Here is an 18149-nt window from a genome sequence, read left to right as displayed (position 1 = left end):
AGTGGCACATAATATTACATTTTCATAATGTAATATAACTAACTTGAATAAACACTTCAAATAAAATACATGTGGAAAAGGGGGCATTATACAATGAAAACAACAATATTTATTCATCACAGGATTATTTATTTCTTGCAGCTAGTTAAAAAGCACCTGGTTTTTCCCTCTTAGAAAACTTGTTGACAAATAATTGAATTGCTGTTGAATAGTCACAGAAAACTACTAAAAAGTTATCTTGCCTTTACAATATTATGTTCAAACAGCAAAAAACAACAATCAGCATTTTTTTTCTGTTTGCTGCACACTTGAAAGAGTACAGTGGGTTTTTTTTTCGTTTATTTAAATGTGCAGGTCAGAAAAACCAAAAGGTTCATCCAAACCAAAACGGTAACTATATATTTGAATGTTAGACAGAGTAGTGTGTGGGTATCAGTGCGAGTAATCCTGCAGTGAAAATGTGCGTTTGGATAGGATACTCGCTAAAGCCGGGAACACACTCATCTCAATCGTCGCATCTCAATGCAAAAATCTTTGCAAGCGGGCATCACACACTGCCCGAAGAAATCTCACGAAGGGAAGCATGATTTGTGCTTTTTTTTCTAATGTTTGACATTGCCCTAGATGCAAAAAATACAGCGGCGATGGGAAGAATCAATAGGTGAAAACATAAGCCTACGGCAGTACTAATAGCTACAATTTTGGCTAGAAGGCAACGTGATCGTGAAAACCGTATATGACAGACATAAATAATATATATATATATATATATATTATAGATATGAACGCGGTGAACTCATTGGTTGCTGACTTTGTGACTTGCGAATGGGTATAAACACTGCCGATGCGAGGGAATCACATCACAAAATAAAGATCTTTAAACTCTACGCCGGCTAAAATTGTCCAATCCTATAAAATCGGATCGCGATGCATGACACACTGTCCGATGCGACTGAAAAACCATGTCGCTATTGATCGCACCAGGCCGTGTGTCCTGGGCTTAACAGTATTGGAGGTGAAACACCGTTCAGGAAATGGTAGAAGTGTGCATTTGTTTAATTTTGTAATTAAGATTTATTTTTATCTTAAGTTTGTCATGTTTTGTTGTTGAAGTATGCAGGACAAGTAAACATTGGGGGTAATACAGTATTAAACTAATACATATCATATATGAACTGTATTATTTGGTTGGTTCTCTGTTTCCATATCATATCAGACAAGTGTACATGAGACACAGCAGAAAAAGGAATAACAGGCATTAAGAGTGCGATGAAAGTAATGTTCTGTGGAAACAATTATGCTGAGAAAAGGGAAAGTAGAATGTAAACATGAAGTCATTTTTGCACAGCACGGGAGCTTGTTTATCTGTCTGTATAAATTGGGAGTACACACAAGCTCTCAGACATGCATCTGAGACACCTTCCATTCTCCTCCCCGAACATCGTGCTGAGGTATACCCAACATGACTCCCAATGGGAAGGTAATATGGCCAACTATCTAACTATTGTTTAAGCTAGTGACCACTTCAACATGTCTAATGTTAATGTTTTCTTATGCATGTGTGCTTTGAGACTTGGAATCAATAAATGTAATGCTGTTTAAGTTCAAATCATGAGTCATTCTTGTCTTAATTGTACTTTCTAAATGAATCGATATTATAAATGTAAGAAATTTAAATTAACAACCTTACAGGCTTCAGATTAGTGTGTATGCGTCATGTTCCCAAGGAGACTGTCAGGATATTGCATAACAGGCTCGGGATTATGGGTAAGGGAAGTTGATTGACGTGCGTGGCTGAGGCATGTATGAAACCACGACAAGCAACCACATGGTATATTGTTCTAGAGCTAAATAATAAAGATTATTTAATTAATCAATAGTCTTAGCTTTGTATAAGGACAATTAATACATGGTGTCAGAAGTGAAGAACCTGAAAACAGAAAAAAACTAATAAAATAAAGGTACGCCTCTTGAAAATGGAAAAAAACTGGGCCCGCTGTCGAAACTACGCCTTGAAGGCAACATGGCCGAACAGTGGAGGAAATTTAAATAGAGATTTCAAATATACTTAGCGGAGCCGCAGCTGAAGAGAAGGCAGAGAAGCAGTAAACCTGACTCTTCCTACATGTGGTGGGTGAAGAGGCATTAGAGATTTACAACACATTCACCTTGGACAGTGAAGAAGAAAAAGAACGGCGGAATGTCGTAATGTAAAAGTCGAGGAATATTGCACCCCACGGAAGAACATAACCCAAGAGACAAATGTCTGCAGCGCTCAGGCAAGACGACTGATCAATATGTAACAGAATTGAAGAATAGAAGCAAGACATGCAAGTTTGGTAACTTGACAGAATCGCTGATAAGTGCGGGATAAGTGATCTGGTGTTGAAAGAAAGACAGAAGCAGTGGACATCTGCAAAGCAGACAAAGTCACCAAAATAAGAATCAAGGTGCTCGCAAATGCTTAAATAAATAACAAAAGGACAAAATAAAAAGATTAAAAGAAAAAGAGAGATTCGGAGTCAGCAGGAAAGGAAAGACCACAAGGTGGCAGCAGTAGACCGAGACAACAGACAGTGCGGACGGTGTGGCAGCGAGCACGCAACAAACAGACAGTGCGGACGGTGTGGCAGCGAGCACACAAGAAACAGACAGTGCGGATGGCGTGGCAGCGAGCACGCAAAAAACAGACAGTGCGGACGGTGTGGCAGCGAGCACGCAAAAAACAGACAGTGCGGACGGTGTGGCAGCGAGCACGCAAAAAACAGACAGTGCGGATGGCGTGGCAGCGAGCACGCAAAAAACAGACAGTGCGGACGGTGTGGCAGCGAGCACGCAAAAAACAGACAGTGCGGACGGCGTGGCAGCGAGCACGCAAGAAACAGACAGTGCGGACGGTGTGGCAGCGAGCACGCAACAAACAGACAGTGCGGACGGTGTGGCAGCGAGCACGCAACAAACAGACAGTGCGGATGGCGTGGCAGCGAGCACGCAAGAAACAGACAGTGCGGACGGTGTGGCAGCGAGCACGCAACAAACAGACAGTGCGGACGGTGTGGCAGCGAGCACGCAAGAAACAGACAGTGCGGACGGCGTGGCAGCGAGCACGCAACAAACAGACAGTGCGGATGGCGTGGCAGCGAGCACGCAACAAACAGACAGTGCGGACGGTGTGGCAGCGAGCACGCAAGAAACAGTTGCCCAGCTTTTGGAAAAGAGTGCATGAACTGCAAGAAAAATCATTTTGCAAGGATGTGTAAAACAGGAAAAATAGGATGGTAAAAGAATAGGATGGTAAAACAGCTGGAAGAAGACACAAAGCGAAAGTGAACTGTTTATAGGAACCGTGGGAAATGCAGAAAGAGCTGGAAAAGACTGGAAAGCAAGACTAAAAATAAAACGGAGAACCGGTCATGATTAAACTTGATATCGGAGCACAAGCCAATGTACTGCCGAAAGACACTTACCTGAAAATGAGCTCAAAACCATAACCTTAAAATAAGACAAAAGTGAGACTGACAGCATACAGTGGAGAATTAATTCCAGTCATTGGAGTGACAAAGGACTGCGCCCATAAAAGGTACGTTCAAAACTTTTGAATTCATAGCTGATGTAAAAGCACAGACAGTTTTAGGGTTAAAAGCTTGAAGAGCTCAACCTAGTGAAGTGAGTAATGGAGCTCAAGAGGAAAATGAGTTGCTGGCACAATACAATGATGTGTTTGGAGACAAGCGGTTTACAGGGCACTCACAGAATTAAAATCGACCTGAATGCTGCTCCCATGGTGCATGTGCCTAGAAAAATACCATTTGCACTTAGAAACAGTTAAGAACTGAAAAGAATGACATAATTGGGCATCATTGTGAAAGAAAACAAACCGACCGAGTGGGTTAGCACCATGATAATAGTGGAAAAGCCTGAAAAGTCATTACAAATATGTTTGGATCCGCAAGAACTAAACAAAGCAATTAAAAGAGAACACTACCAACTCCTGATGATGGAAAAAATTAGTAGTAAATTATCAGGAGCCAAGTGCTTTAGTGTTTTAGATGCTTCCAACGGATTTTGGCAAATACAGCTAGATCAGTTCAAAAGTATGAAACGTTCAACACGCATTACGGGAGATACCATTTTCTAAGACTGCCATTCGGAATATCAAGTGCACCTGAAGTCTTTCTCAAGAAAATGCAGAAATACTGGAAGGCACTGACAGGGTCACAACGTATAGTGATGATTTGCTAATCTGGGGCAATAACAAAGTAGAGCACAATGTGAGACTGCGGAGAGTGATAGCTCGAGCTAGAGAGGTGGGATTAAAATTCAAGAGGAGAAAGTGCCACATCACGATGCAGCAACTCATGTGTTTGGGAAACATTCTCACAAAAGACGAGATGAAACCTGTTGACAAAGATAAAGGCGATTGTGGGCATGCCAGAGCCAACAAACATAACAGAGTTGCAAAGATTTCTAGGTATGACAAATCTTCTTGCTAAACTTCTGCCACAACTGTCTGAAATGACAGCACCACTAAGACAACTACTACAAAATGGCACTGGACTAAAGAACATGACAAAGCTGTAAAAAAGCTGAAAGAATGTCTGACCAAGTTTTGAAATATTTTGACCAGAACAAGCCAGTAAAACTAACTGTAGACGCCTAACAGAGTTGTTTGGGAGCAGCTTTGCTACAAGATGGTGCAACAACTGCAAATGCACCAAGAGTGCTGACCATCACAGAGCAAAGGTATGCTCAAACTGAAAAGGAAACGCTGGCAGATGTGTTTGGCGGACCACAGCATGCAAGTAGAAAATTAAGAATTCACAGCAAACTGGGTATTTACACATGTCACTTCAAGCCCTTTGTACCCACAGTCCAATGGACTGGCAGAGAGAACTGTGCAAACAGTTAACCTTGTTAAAAGAAAGCCAAAGAATCTGATCCAGACTTGTATAGCATAATTGGCATACAGAAACACACCCAGGGGAACTTAATTACAATCACCTGCACCGATGTTAATGGGCAGAAGGTTAAGGACAAGATTGCCCACAGCAGACAGTTCACTACAGCCTGAAAACACCAAGACGGTACAACAAACACTGCAGAAACAAAAACAAAAACAAAAGCACTACTTTGACAGAGGTGCCAAAACAATGCCCACTCTAAAAAAGAAAGAAAAGGTGAGAGTTAGGCAAGGCAGACACTTGGAACCAGCCAGAGTCATCAAGAAGCAGACGCGTCCAGGTCGTGCATCGTGCAACTCCAGATAGGACAACTCCTAAAAAACAGGGGACACATACAAAAGATTCTGCAAGACAGCGACCTGCTTCCAGAAGAGCAAACTTCATTATCTTGGGCAATGGACTTGGAAATGAAGGTTAAAAGAACACTATAGAAATAAGTTCTGCAATATAAATGGTACCATAGTATTGAAACTTATCAGACATGTTGTGTAATTTAGTCATATAAAAGTAAAGTAAAATCATTTGGTTTTTTTTGAAAGATAGAAGGATGTCAGGATATTGCGTAACAGGCTCGGGGTTATGGGTAAGGAAAGTTGATTGACGTGCGTGGATGAAGCATGCATGAAACCACGACATGCAACCACATGGTATATTGTTCTAGATCTAAATAATAAAGATTCTTTAAATCAACAGTATCATCTTTGCATAAGACACACATTAGCAGAGAGACAACTGAGTGACACCGACTCTGGGGGCATTGCTCACAGCGTGCCTGTGTGTCAGCCGACTCAGGGGCCGATGCGTTCACAGTAGAGCGAAAAACAGACCAACCAAAGCCATCACAGAGCCCCCCCCCCCTCCTCCCCCCTCCTCCCCGGAGCAGACCACTTTTGAGACAACTAGAATTAAGATGGCAATTGGCAGGTGCTTCTGTATCCAGGACTGCACATATTTTTACAAGGAACTACCCCAACACAACTTCCCAGAAAGAATTATCAGCAGAAGTCTGTAATTAGAAAATAATTATTGAAATAATTTGAGAAATGGTCATGTATCCTTCCAGAACAACTGAAACATTCTGTAGAGAGCCGTCCTGGCTGCCCATGTACCCCTCCAAAACTGAAACATCCTGCACAGAGAGACGTCCTGGCTGCCCATGTACCCCTCCAGAACTGAAACATCCTGCACAGAGAGCCGTCCTGGCTGCCCATGGCAGCTCCTCACAAGGCCCGCAGCCTTCCTTGTTTTTATTCCAGCTCAACCTAAAATGACTTGAACCAATTGAACCTCCTTCCAATTCCCAATCAGTTCATTATTTAATGATGCCTATAAAACCTGGAGGACCAGATTTGTGCACTCCTGCCCTACACCCTATTGGGAGTCATTTTTTGTCTTCATTACAGGATTCCCCCTCCACTCCGCTAATCCAGGAAGACTCCCACGGGGATGCTGTCATATCTCCCCCAATTCAAACCTGCTAGTACGATGAAATCTCCTCCCGCATCAATAACAGATGCACACAGTAGCAGAAAGCATTGTTAATGCAGTTATTTAACAGTGTGCCCATCTCATTGCTTTAATTTCCCATTATTCACGTGGCTTAATTCAACTCTTCCCTTTGCCTCAGCTCTCCCGGCTTTTGGCACTTTGACCCTTCAAGCACGGCATCAGATCTCTTGTGATAAAGAGCCATGTGATGTTATGAAGGCCAGGATATCCTAACATCCTGCTAAAAAAACAACTTCCTTTCCTTTCCACCCCCCCACCACCACCACCACCACCACAGGGAGTTTGAAACACACGTCCTGGACGCAGCAGAGTCTAAGACCCTGACGCTGTGCAGCTGTGAGGCCAGGCCTCACTCCGGAAACCAACGTGCTAATTTACTGTACCCAGCCCAGCCCAGCCCAGCCCTGGAGAGAGTCCATACAAACCCACACACACCAGCTGACAGCCCACCACACTGTGCCTGGCAGGGTTAGAGACACAAACAGCGTCTGTGTTTCAGCATGGCAGAGGAGAATGTGTTGCAGTAAAATGGAAATAAAGCTAAGGTAAGAAAGGTAAGAGCTAAGAAAGGGATTTTAAAGAATTGGTTAGCATTCCTTTGAGCGGTGTTCTTTTTATCACTGAAACAATGTTCACAGATGAAGAGAATGCAGTCACTCGTTTTATGTAATACAAAAAAAAGATGTGAGAACAGAAAGAACCAGTAATAAAGACTCTCCATATGTTTTTTAGTGAGGAGCACAGGTTTGGATATTCAGCGCTCTCAGCAGCCTGCAATCTGATTTGAATCCCCCACCCCCTCAAGTTCTTCCACCCCTCCTGCTAGCCCCTCCCTCTGCTCATTAGAGGACTACAAAGTCCTGCTGTTTAAGGACAGGAACTGAAAGAAAGGCACTGTTTGTGCCCTTCTCCACCGCCATAGGGAACCCTGCAGCAGACCTAATGGACTCAGGCAAGCAGAGAGAGAGACAGGGAGAAAGATAGACAGGCAAACAGACAGGCATACCTACAAACAGGCAGGCAAAGAGAGACAGGGAGAACGAAAGGCAGGCTGAGACAGGCAGACAGAGACAGAGACAGGGAGAAAGATAGACAGGCACAGAGACAGGCATACCGACAAACAGGCAGGCAGAGAGAGACAGGGAGAATGATAGACAGGCAAAGAGACAGGCATACCGACAAACAGAGACAGGGAGAAAGATAGACAGGCACAGAGACAAGCATACCAACAAACAGGCAGGCAGAGAGAGACAGGGAGAATGACAGGTAGGCAGAGAAACAGGGACAAAGACAGACAGGCAGAGACAGTCAGGCCAGAAGGGACAGACAGACAGAGAAGCAGAGAGACAGGCATACAGACAGGGAGACAGACAGGTATGTTCTAGCTCTGGCATCTAGAACTCAGCCGGATGAAATTAATTAAATTTCAAAGGTATTCCAATTTCATCCCAATGAATCATATAACCAATGCTCCACAGCGTTCTGCATGCCCAGGCAGCACCTCCGTCCTTACTGGAGTCTTTTCAAGCCAAAATGATTTCATAGAATACTTTATACCCTGTGAATTGCTGTAATATATATTTGTATCTGTTTATTATTATTTGCTCCTAATCATTTACTCTCCAAGCACAAGGCCTACACTTGGGTGTGCACTTTTCATTTCTAAAACAGTGAGTTTGTTAAGATAGTTACCATAGCAAAGCTTAAATATTTTCCATGGAACCCACTGTATATCCACGAGTGCAGAAACAGATACATTAGGATTAAGAATGCATATCCTGGGCTACTTTTTTTTTTTTTTTTAAACTGTCCCCTTAGCTTTAGGATAGTTGCAATTATTGTGTCATTTGTTTTTTTTATTTTAAAGTTTGTGTTGAGGTGTTCAGGAGCTGCTCTTTAGTTTTATTTCCCCGTCATCAATAAAAGTAACATAGGCTAGATCTGCCAAAGTGTCTTTATAAAAATAAGAGCCAACTCAATCTAGTTATCTGCCATCTGACTCAAGTTTCCTTTTGCTTTGCTTACAATACACAGCAGTGCTCTAGATGGTGATGGCGCTTACTGATCTGCAGTAGCCTACATTATATGTCTTTGGAAGACAACTAGAACTAAAGAACTGCTCCTGAACTCGGAGCTAAACCATCAATACAGTTCAATACAATTACAGCAAAAAGGAAACCACCACTTTAAATGGCTTTGAATGTAGCCTTGAGCGGCTTTTCATTTCATTTTAAATTTCATCTCGATGCTTGCTAATGCTTCCAATTCCCAATGCAGATGAGGATGTGGTGGAACAGAAGAAAACAGCTCTGGAAGAATGATACCCTTCAGAAATACTCCTACCGCTTCCAAGCTTCATCTGTATCAATTCTGTGCGTTTCAGAAGGATTCAATTACAAAGCAGTGCTACACATTTATCTTATAAAAAGCATTTAGAAGAAGAAAAAGCATACAGTGCTCCAGTAGTTTCAAATTGAGTTTACAACAGGAAAACACTTAGAAACATAACAGCTATGTGTGTTTCTATATTCAATTAATATTAAAGCACATCATTCTGAATTGACATAAAGGGATTACAGTAGAACCTGTCATAACCAATCCTGCAAAATAGAATCCCCTCTATTAACCACATGCTGCTACTACCAACTGGGGAACCAAACGATGCTAATATCTTCAAACCCATCTCATGTTCAATTTCAAACAAGCGAACCCTTTTTAATCTGTGAAAATAACATATTGTTTTGTTTTGCTTTCAGTTTGGTTTACTGCCGAGGCTGCTGTGGCCACTGACTGTGTACGAGGTTTCTTTGAGAAGCTGGAAGCTTTCATCAGTTCATACGTCAGGAAATGGTTGGGAGTTCCATGCTCCCTCAGCAGAGTGGGACTTTATGGTAAAGGAATACTGCAGCTACCAGTCTCTGCTCTAACCGAGGAGTTTAAGTGCGCCAAAGTCCAACTGGAAATGACATCAGTAGATTCACGCAACAAATGCGTAAGGGAGGCAGCACCTGTGTTGAAAACTGGAAGAAAGTGGGCGGCAAAGAAAGCTGTGGAGGATTCAAAAGCTGCCCTTCGAATCGGTGATATTATGGGGCAAGTTCAGCATGGAAGAGGGGGTCTTGGTCTCAGTTCAGCTCCTCTTACATGGCACAAGGCAACCCCAGCTCAATGGAGGAAGCAGATAGTCAACGAGGTGCAAAAGCAGGAGGAGAGGATGAGGTGCGTAAAGGCCTTTTCCCAGACCAAGCAGGGAGAATGGATGAGATGGGAGAGTGTGGAACAACGCAAGATCGGCTGGCAAGACCTATCAACAATGGAACAGAGCAGGATCAGTTTCCTCATCAGATCAACATATGATGTTCTCCCATCACCACAGAACCTAAACCTCTGGGTGGGTGAGGATCTGTCATGTCCTTTGTGTTCATCACCTGCAACATTAAGGAACATTTTGACAGGATGCAAGATGGCTCTTAGCCAATGGCGGTTTACTTGGCGCCATGACCAGAAGAACTTATCTGAAACAGCAGAGAGGAGCAGCAACTGGCTGTGGTGGAGACGGAAGGATTCTGACTGGGGATCGCAAGCACAATAGAAAAAAAGCAACGCTGATGTACGGGTAAGTAAGCTGGGCTGAGCTGAGTGGGGGACGGAGGGGGGTGATGCTGGAACGCCAAAATCACTGTCGAGCCCTCTTGAGGTTTCGTGGGCCAGTCGACGAAACAAGTGGAAGATGCCCACTTGAAGACCCCAGAGATGTACCCTACTTCGCTCAATCCAGACGGTTGTCATGCTGATGTGCTGGGGAGACCGCACTGTGGTTGATCCCCGGAGCCATCATTACACTTCAGCCATCAACACCAGGCAGAAGGATAGCTACATCATCAGATGGAAAGAAACACAAATGGATGAAGATGCAGATGGATCACATTAGTTTACTGTAAAGTTACGTCTTAGTTTATGAGCCGAGTTCAAATTAGCATGAAGTTTTAACATCTACTCTCATGCAATGGAAATCATGTAACATGCATTTCTCTCTGTAATATTAAGAACAAATCCAGTTGAGTTTACTTTGAGCTGGAGCATACTGTAGATGTGCGAGTGTGCAGGCATGATTTGGTTTTAAATCTATGAAGAGAAAAAAGAATGAATGCAGAAGTGACACTCTAAAGAGAAGTACTGTACAAGAATTTAGCTTAGGATGCTAGAGCTCCACACGCTCCTCTCAATGCCTGCTCACACTCAACCTTAACGTATCCTTCACCCAAGCTTCACGCTACAAACACGACCCATTCCTGCAGTCTCCATGCTGTGCTCATTCTACATTAACACAGGAATCCTGTGTTAATCTCATTTCACATTGCGTACTGTTACATTCCTTATCTCTATCTCCAATTCTCAGGAACAGCAAAGCTAAAGACTGCGTCCCCACAGCCACAGTAATTCACTTACTACAGGAATAAAGCAGTTAAGAGCAGGGGGAAGCAATTAAGAGCTGCACCATACCGTAAAGCTTCCTGGCTGGTAGAAGTTATTAAATCACAAAGGCGGCCTCAGACAGGACTTAAACAACATGAACAGATAATAAAGCTGCAATTGTTTTATGCTTAGAAAAGCTCCTACAGTACACTGTAGCAAACTTTAAAAAGGTACTAAAGTCAGGTTTGCAAGTTATAGGTTGCATTTTTCCACTGCTCAGCATCTTATACATAAACAGAGGTTTAAAACGTGCTAGTTAGCATGTACGCTTAATCATCTGCAGATGGAAGAATGAGGAAACAGACTCACTAGCAGAGATCACAAGACAGATAGATCCTGATTCAACAACATCTCAAATTCAAATGCATTTCATAATTCACTTCCAATTCATAACGTTAGGTTTGTTTGGCATGATAGGTTATACAAGTATTGTCAAGCTGGTGTCCAGCACTTGGTCCTGCTGGAAGCACTTTCGTACAGAAGATTACATTCTGCTTGCGTAATTTATTGAAACCATAAGCATATCCTGTCACCAGGGCATCAGGCCAGTATGGGCCAATGCAGCACTCCCTGTGAAAGCTTGGTTCTGCCAGGACACAAACCTGTGCTGCCCTAACTGTATGACTCACCCTGCACACCACATGATCACGGTGACTCGCTAGGATACCAAAAGTGAGAATCTTTAGCCTAAACTGCAGCAATTGTGTGTTATTATTTTGTTGAAATGTTTTGATGTGCCAGTTGAAACTCCACTTGGCTGGCTAGTGTTTGTAACATGAAACTTTTTTGAATAGTCGCTGACTCTCCAGGATTTTGAAAATGTCAACAGTTACTGCATTGACAGGTAATGAGGTCAAACTCTTACATTACAGAGATAGTAGATTGGAATGGCTTCAGTCCCCCTGGCAGCACACAGTGTTGCAGTGTATATCATCTGCCATCGTGGGCGGGGCACTCACATGCCCACTGGCACAGTTTCCTTAAGCACTGATCTAAGAGCAGACTGCAATAGAGATGCTCATGCCCCGAGGTGCAGAATGGAATTGATTGAGGCAGGTCTTCTCATTTAAGTTCAAGATGACAGCGATGGGTTCTGTAGGGCAATGAAGACTAGATCAAGCTGCACCACTGTAAATTGGCACAAGCTTTGACAAAGGTGTAAGAGTTGAGGTTCCCAGCATCTCCATGAACAGTTTGGGTGTTCTCTGATATGATCACAATAATCAAGATGCTCTTAAATTAGGTTTTAACTCCCGTCAATTGTAACTTTCTCCCTAGTTAGAAGTTCTTTCTCTATTCCACGTTTTCTTTCTCTGACTGCTTTTATCTTGTGGCTTTTTAAAATAAGGCTATTCCACTGTTCTCTCCTACAATAGCGGAGCATGAATTAAAGTGATTTTCCAAAGTCCAGTTTAATTGCATGGCACTCAAACCCCCCCCCCAAGCATCTCTTATAGACAAATCAGTCGTCTGGAGGAAGAGAGAGGAGCATCTGAGTCGCAGACTGTCGTTAATAAGACCACAACATTGTTCCAGCCCTGACAGCTACTTGGAACAGGACAGCCAATGATTTCTATAAAAAAAAAATTACTGTTTTCCGTTTCACTAAACGTAATTGCCATCGTTTTTCGTTCCTACTTATTACTTCACATTTGTACTTTTATCTTTCAAAATATGTTGTTCAAGTAAAGGCCAAAACATGTTGGTTATTTATTTTAAATCAGGCAACAGTTCACAGAAGTGAAAAACACTAAATACACAAGTTAAAAAATTAATACTGAATGTCGGCTAATAACGGATACTGAACAGCATCTTAAATGCTTAACACTGAAGTTCAACTTCACTTAATAGTTCAAACAAGCGGTAATGATTTAGCTGCTGTCTAAAATACAGAGCATACATTTTACTATTAGGAATGCATCTTAACATATAAAATGTGTACTAACCCTAAGCAAAAAACTGTCCAGTGTTTACAACAAATGGGCACACGCTCTGCTTTATCAAGAGGAATGTCTGCCATGGTGCACATCGTAACAAAGTTGAGAACAAAATCTTCACATCTTTAGACTAGCATATGAGCAGCGTTGTACCCCTGTCTCTCTCATTCATTTTATTATAATGCTGCCTCATAAAAGCTACAGTAATACAAAGTGTTGTCTCCTTATTCACAGCTCTACTGAAAGTAACAGTCAGTTTATTCTAAATCTTGTGTGAACTGATTACTGAATTTTAAGTGACACAGAATGTCTCAATTTATTATTAGAATACTGTAGCAGAGACAAGCAACTGCAGCGGAGTAGCCTACATGTATTCTAAGTGATTTTGTTCCAACAAGTTTTATGCAAGTGTAATCATCTTTTTGTACAAACTCTAGCTGTGTGACAATCATTAGCACCAGCATTGGAAGAAGCTTGCTTGTGCAATGTCACGTGAACTGCAGACATGAATCCAATAACACACGTCTTCGTGTTCATTATTTTGGAACGGTTTTGCTAGACATATTTGGGCCTCACGCCAAACAAATAATTTGATCGAGTGTGGATAATTACACAAGGTATAAGTTCACATTTTTAATAGCTGCCACTAGAAGGTATTAAAAATATCTGTGTGAGGCTGTGTGGTCCAGTGGTTAAAGAAAAGGGCTTGTAACCAGGAGGTCCCTGGTTCAAATCCCACCTCAGCCACTGACTCATTGTGTGACCCTGAGCAAGTCACTTAACCTCCTTGTGCACTGTCTTTCGGGTGAGACGTAGTTGTAAGTGACTCTGCAGCTGGTGCATAGTTCACACACCCGTCTCTGTAAGTCGCCTTGGATAACGGAGTCTGCTAAATAAACAAATAAGAAGAAGAAGAAGAAGAAGAAGAAGAACAAAATGCAGTACATGGCCCAGCAATTTTTTTTTTTTTTTTAATCCAACATGCATTCCGCTGCAGTATGCCCATTCATTACTTCAGTAGAAATCCCATTATTATGGAGAATCACTGGTTTGTATTACTGGATATAAAAAAGCTGCATCTCCCTGCAGCAAACTTTGCAAACGGGCTACAAGCTGCTTGCCTACCGGTGCTGCCGAACACAAGACTGTACAAATCACTGACGTTCTCAAAAGTAAACTCATTTTGGAGTACAGTCTGCTGCAGATCTTCACTTTCCAACAAGCATGCAGTCACAGTAAGCAAAACTGCTCCAAATCTGTGACTGCATCATTCAAGCTGGGAAAAAAACAAATTGAACCAAACAGAACCTGAGCTCTTTTTAAAGTGTGTGACAGGGATCTAATCCAAGTGCAGCTGAAAACCAACCACGTGACCCCCAGCTGGCGAGCCTGGCTCCTCCTGCTTGAAACAGGAGAGCAAAACTTTCTTGTAAAATGAATGGAATAAGAGATTGCAGAATTCAGCCAGCGACACAATCCCCCTCTTCAGAGCTCCGACTCCACTCTTCACAACTGGCAATTTAAAAGGAGACGGCTGTAATTTGCAGGGAAGCAGCTTGCCAGAGACGCATGAACTATTCAGACAAGCTGCTGCCAAGGTCCTGAAGATTAACCTTGTGTCTAACAGTTGCTTATCCATCGCTTTTCTTTGCACTTCTGGAGTGGTACAGTACCTAAACATGCTGCTTTTACTGCCTTTTACGCAGGTAGTCAGAACCCAGGTCGGAGTGCCAGGGTGAAACTCACAGTATTTGCAGAATTACTAATTGGGATATATGTGAACCTTGTAATTCCCCCTTTTAAGTTAGTTTACTGTGATTGAGGTTTTTTATAATGTATGTTTTAAAAAACTTGTCAAAACAAGAGACCAGTCCAAGCCTGTGTACAGCATCACACTTTTGTTGCTCCAGGTGCGTACTGTGGATGTGTAGGTCACGATTAGCAATATCATTGTACACTATTTACAACTGTGGCAGGGTATCGTGATATTAAACGCATCTTTTTTTCTCGCAATTCATAGCAGGGCTAAGAAATGGAGTGGGCTGCCTTCATAGTTACAGCAGTGAAAAGATGGGCAAATGGTCTTTAAAGTTAATCAAATCGTTACTTGTGTGCCAAAGTTGGGAACACAAGACACAATTAATGTTTAACACTGCTAGTAACAAAACGGCTCTGCCCGGTTGCCCCACGTACATTCAGGGACTGTACCAGTATCTAGGGCCGGGGGGTTGGGGCAGCTGAATCTGTGCACAGGCAGACACCCAACTTCCTTTCTTTGTTTATCATGACACTGTTTGAGAAACCTGTCTTGCAGTCGAGCGCATCAGGCAAACGAAATCACGTCTCCTTAATATTTTAACACAAGAGACCTACGTACAGTTTTAATTTAAATTAGTCTCAGGCGTCTGCATTCTGCATATTACCTTATATGTATAACACAATCGAGTCCAGCAGTTGCAACTGCACGCACAGTATACTGACTGAACCAAACAAAAGAGAAGCGCATTTCACGCTAGGAAAGCAAATACACACTCTACTGTAGTACTTGACATTGCACAGCATTGCAAATTCATTTTTTATAATTACAACTCTAGAAAAAAAACTTGTTATAAGTATATCACCTACCCTTTAATGAGACTACTCTCGAGAGGTACTTGAACTGTTCTTCGCCCTCCAAAAATGGGAAAGCAAAAATGATTTTTACAAAGTCTTCCTGTCAGGGTGAAACTCGTGCATTCCTTCTTAGTTTGTAGACTATCCAGGCAGCGGGTAGAGTGTTTCAGTTCCTCTGCGTTGAGTTTAGAACCTCACAGTGCAGCGTTTTCTGTGCAGGCAGAGCGCGTGAACTGCTAGTCCCTCCCCGCGGCTCTCCTGCCCTCTTTGTCTAACATGTCATCGATATGGGCAGGAATTTCCCCACCCGGCGGGACTGTGATAAAAACACTGCCTCCAGGAACACATTGATTTACACGTCACCCTTGACTCTGCCAACTAAAAGGGTGTTATAGTGTAACAGTGTATGATAGTAAAATCATATCAACGTGCAATAAAGCACAGAGAGAGCATGGTAAAGCATACACACGCTTTGTAAAGAATAGCGAAATCATATTACAAAAATCATGGCAAACCAGGGTGAACTATGGCAAGTGCATAGTCGGCTATAACCATGGGGAAATCGTGGCAAAACTGCAAACAAAGAAAATCCTTGCAAGAATGCCGTGGTCAGTTATGATTAAACACAATAAAACTAATACAATTGGGTTGATATGGAAAAATACTTAATAGGAATAAGAATATATGAAGATTAAATCAACTTTGTATTAATATGGTATATCTTAATACAGGGTGTCGCATACAGCAGGCTTCATTAGCACTATTATCATACATTGATTTATGTTCTGTTACACCGGGCGGCCACGCCCCGCTGTGACTGTCTTCACAACATCAATTTATCGATTTCCTTCCTTGTTAAAGACATTTCACAAGGACATTTGTATACGATGTCTGGTTTATGGGCGACCCAGTAGTTTATAACCTAAACATTTCTTGTTTCGACGCTTTGATATTGTAGCGTTTGCGGGTAAGGAAGGCAGGCTCACACTGGGATTTCAGGTTCTCGAATGCAGCGGTTTATCAGCCCGGACTCGACACTTGACAAGCAAAGCGTGCTGCTGTACCGGCCAGTGGTGCAGGCAGCTACAGCTGAGCAGCGTAGTGCTACTCAGACTGAAAAATAAGAAAGGAAAAGAAAGAACTGAGTCCAGCACACTGCCGTGTGCGACGCCCAACTAAGTGCAGCCTCTGGCTGGTTTCCTTCTTCCCAGGGTTGCCAGATGCTACTCATAAAATCAACCTATTGGTGAACCAATTTCCCCTCATTTCCAGACTTTTCCAGGATAGTTGTGGTGGTCTCATGCCAGGTCTACTTGGGATGAATGTTATTCAGGAGTGTCGGGATAGCTTCTTTAGCCAGTTTGGGGTGGGCTATTTGGAGAAAATGACAGCTGCATCTCCTCAGGAGAAAGTGTGGTAGCAAACTAAGAGTTTATGAGCATAGCTTACAATCGAGTACAAAGGATGACAAATTGGGGGTGGTTAAGCCAATTTCAGGGCGTATAGTTGAGATACCTGCCCAGTCTGAAAAGGTTGTGGTGTGCAAAATAGATTGTAGACTGGGGAGAAATGGGGTGGCTCTTTTAGAACCCAATGGAACCGAAGTTCTCCCTGGAAATGTAATGGTGGCACGTTGCTTAGTGAAAATTGAGCAGGGTCGAGTGCCAGTTAGGATTTTAAATCTCAGTGACGTAGCAGTATGTTTGCCTTCCCATGTTCAATTAGGAGAACTTTTTTAAGTGGAATCTATCGATACCGGCCAGGGTCCTGAGATCCAGCTTGAGTTTGTAACAGACCAGGTGGTGCGTGTTAATGTCCATTCAGTCAGATTCCTCCTAAGCTGTATAGTGAGGTAAAGGAACTGTTAATTCGGATGTTAGATACTGAAGTAATCACGGAAAGTCGTAGTCCATGGGCGTCTCCAATAGTTTTAGTTAAGAAGAAAGACAACACCATTAGGTTTTGTGTAGATTATAGAAAGCTAAATGCTCACACCTGTAAAGATGCCTATCCATTACCAAGGACTGAGGAGTCTTTGGCCTCTTTGAAAAAATCTAAGATATTTTCTACTTTGGATTTGGCTTCAGGTTATTGGCAAGTTAAAATGCACCCGGATGATCAAGCTAAGACTGCCTTTATTACGCCCATGGGACTGTATGAATTCAAGCGCATGCCCTTTGGGCTGTGTAATGCGCCTGGGATTAATTGAGAGATGCCTAGGGGATCAGAACTTCGACACTCTCCTACTGTACTTGGATGATATAATTGACTTTTCTCCTGACTTTGAAAGCCATTTAAACAGCTTAGACCTGGTGTTCGAATGTTTGAAGAAACATGGCTTAAAGCTAAAGCCAGCCAAGTGTCACCTGTTGCAGGAAAAGGTGAACTACTTGGGGCACGTGGTTTCTGAACAAGGGATTGAACCAGACCCTGAAAAGATACGGGCTGTCAAAGAATGGAAAGCACACTCCAATGTAAAAGAACTGAGATCTTTTCTTGGACTGGTTGGGTACTACCACCATTTCATTTTTGATTTTGCCAAGATTGCCTCTCCCTTGCATGTCTTACTTTGCGTGACGTCAAAATACAAGCGGTCCGGCTTCAAGAAATCTGCTGCCAGCTGGAAGTGGGAGGTGGAACAAGAGCAGGCCTT

At 42.6% G+C, this 18149-nt stretch overlaps 1 protein-coding gene across 1 annotated transcript in view; it reads right to left on the bottom strand.

Moving 5' to 3' along the window:
* The window catches only part of LOC117963077 (CD276 antigen-like), a 76890-nt gene extending 61097 nt beyond the window's left edge, over positions 1-15793 (bottom strand). The window contains exon 1 of the mRNA XM_058994869.1: positions 15509-15793. The gene's annotated coding sequence lies outside the window, so the exon portion shown is untranslated. The remainder of the gene's footprint in view (positions 1-15508) is intronic.
* Between the last annotated feature and the right edge of the window lie 2356 nt (positions 15794-18149).

Source organism: Acipenser ruthenus, chromosome 21 (genome assembly GCF_902713425.1).
Source record: "Acipenser ruthenus chromosome 21, fAciRut3.2 maternal haplotype, whole genome shotgun sequence".
Classification (NCBI taxonomy): domain Eukaryota; kingdom Metazoa; phylum Chordata; class Actinopteri; order Acipenseriformes; family Acipenseridae; genus Acipenser; species Acipenser ruthenus.
The sequence above is the reverse complement of the archived record's forward strand: the minus strand, read 5'-3'. Positions and strand labels throughout refer to the sequence as shown.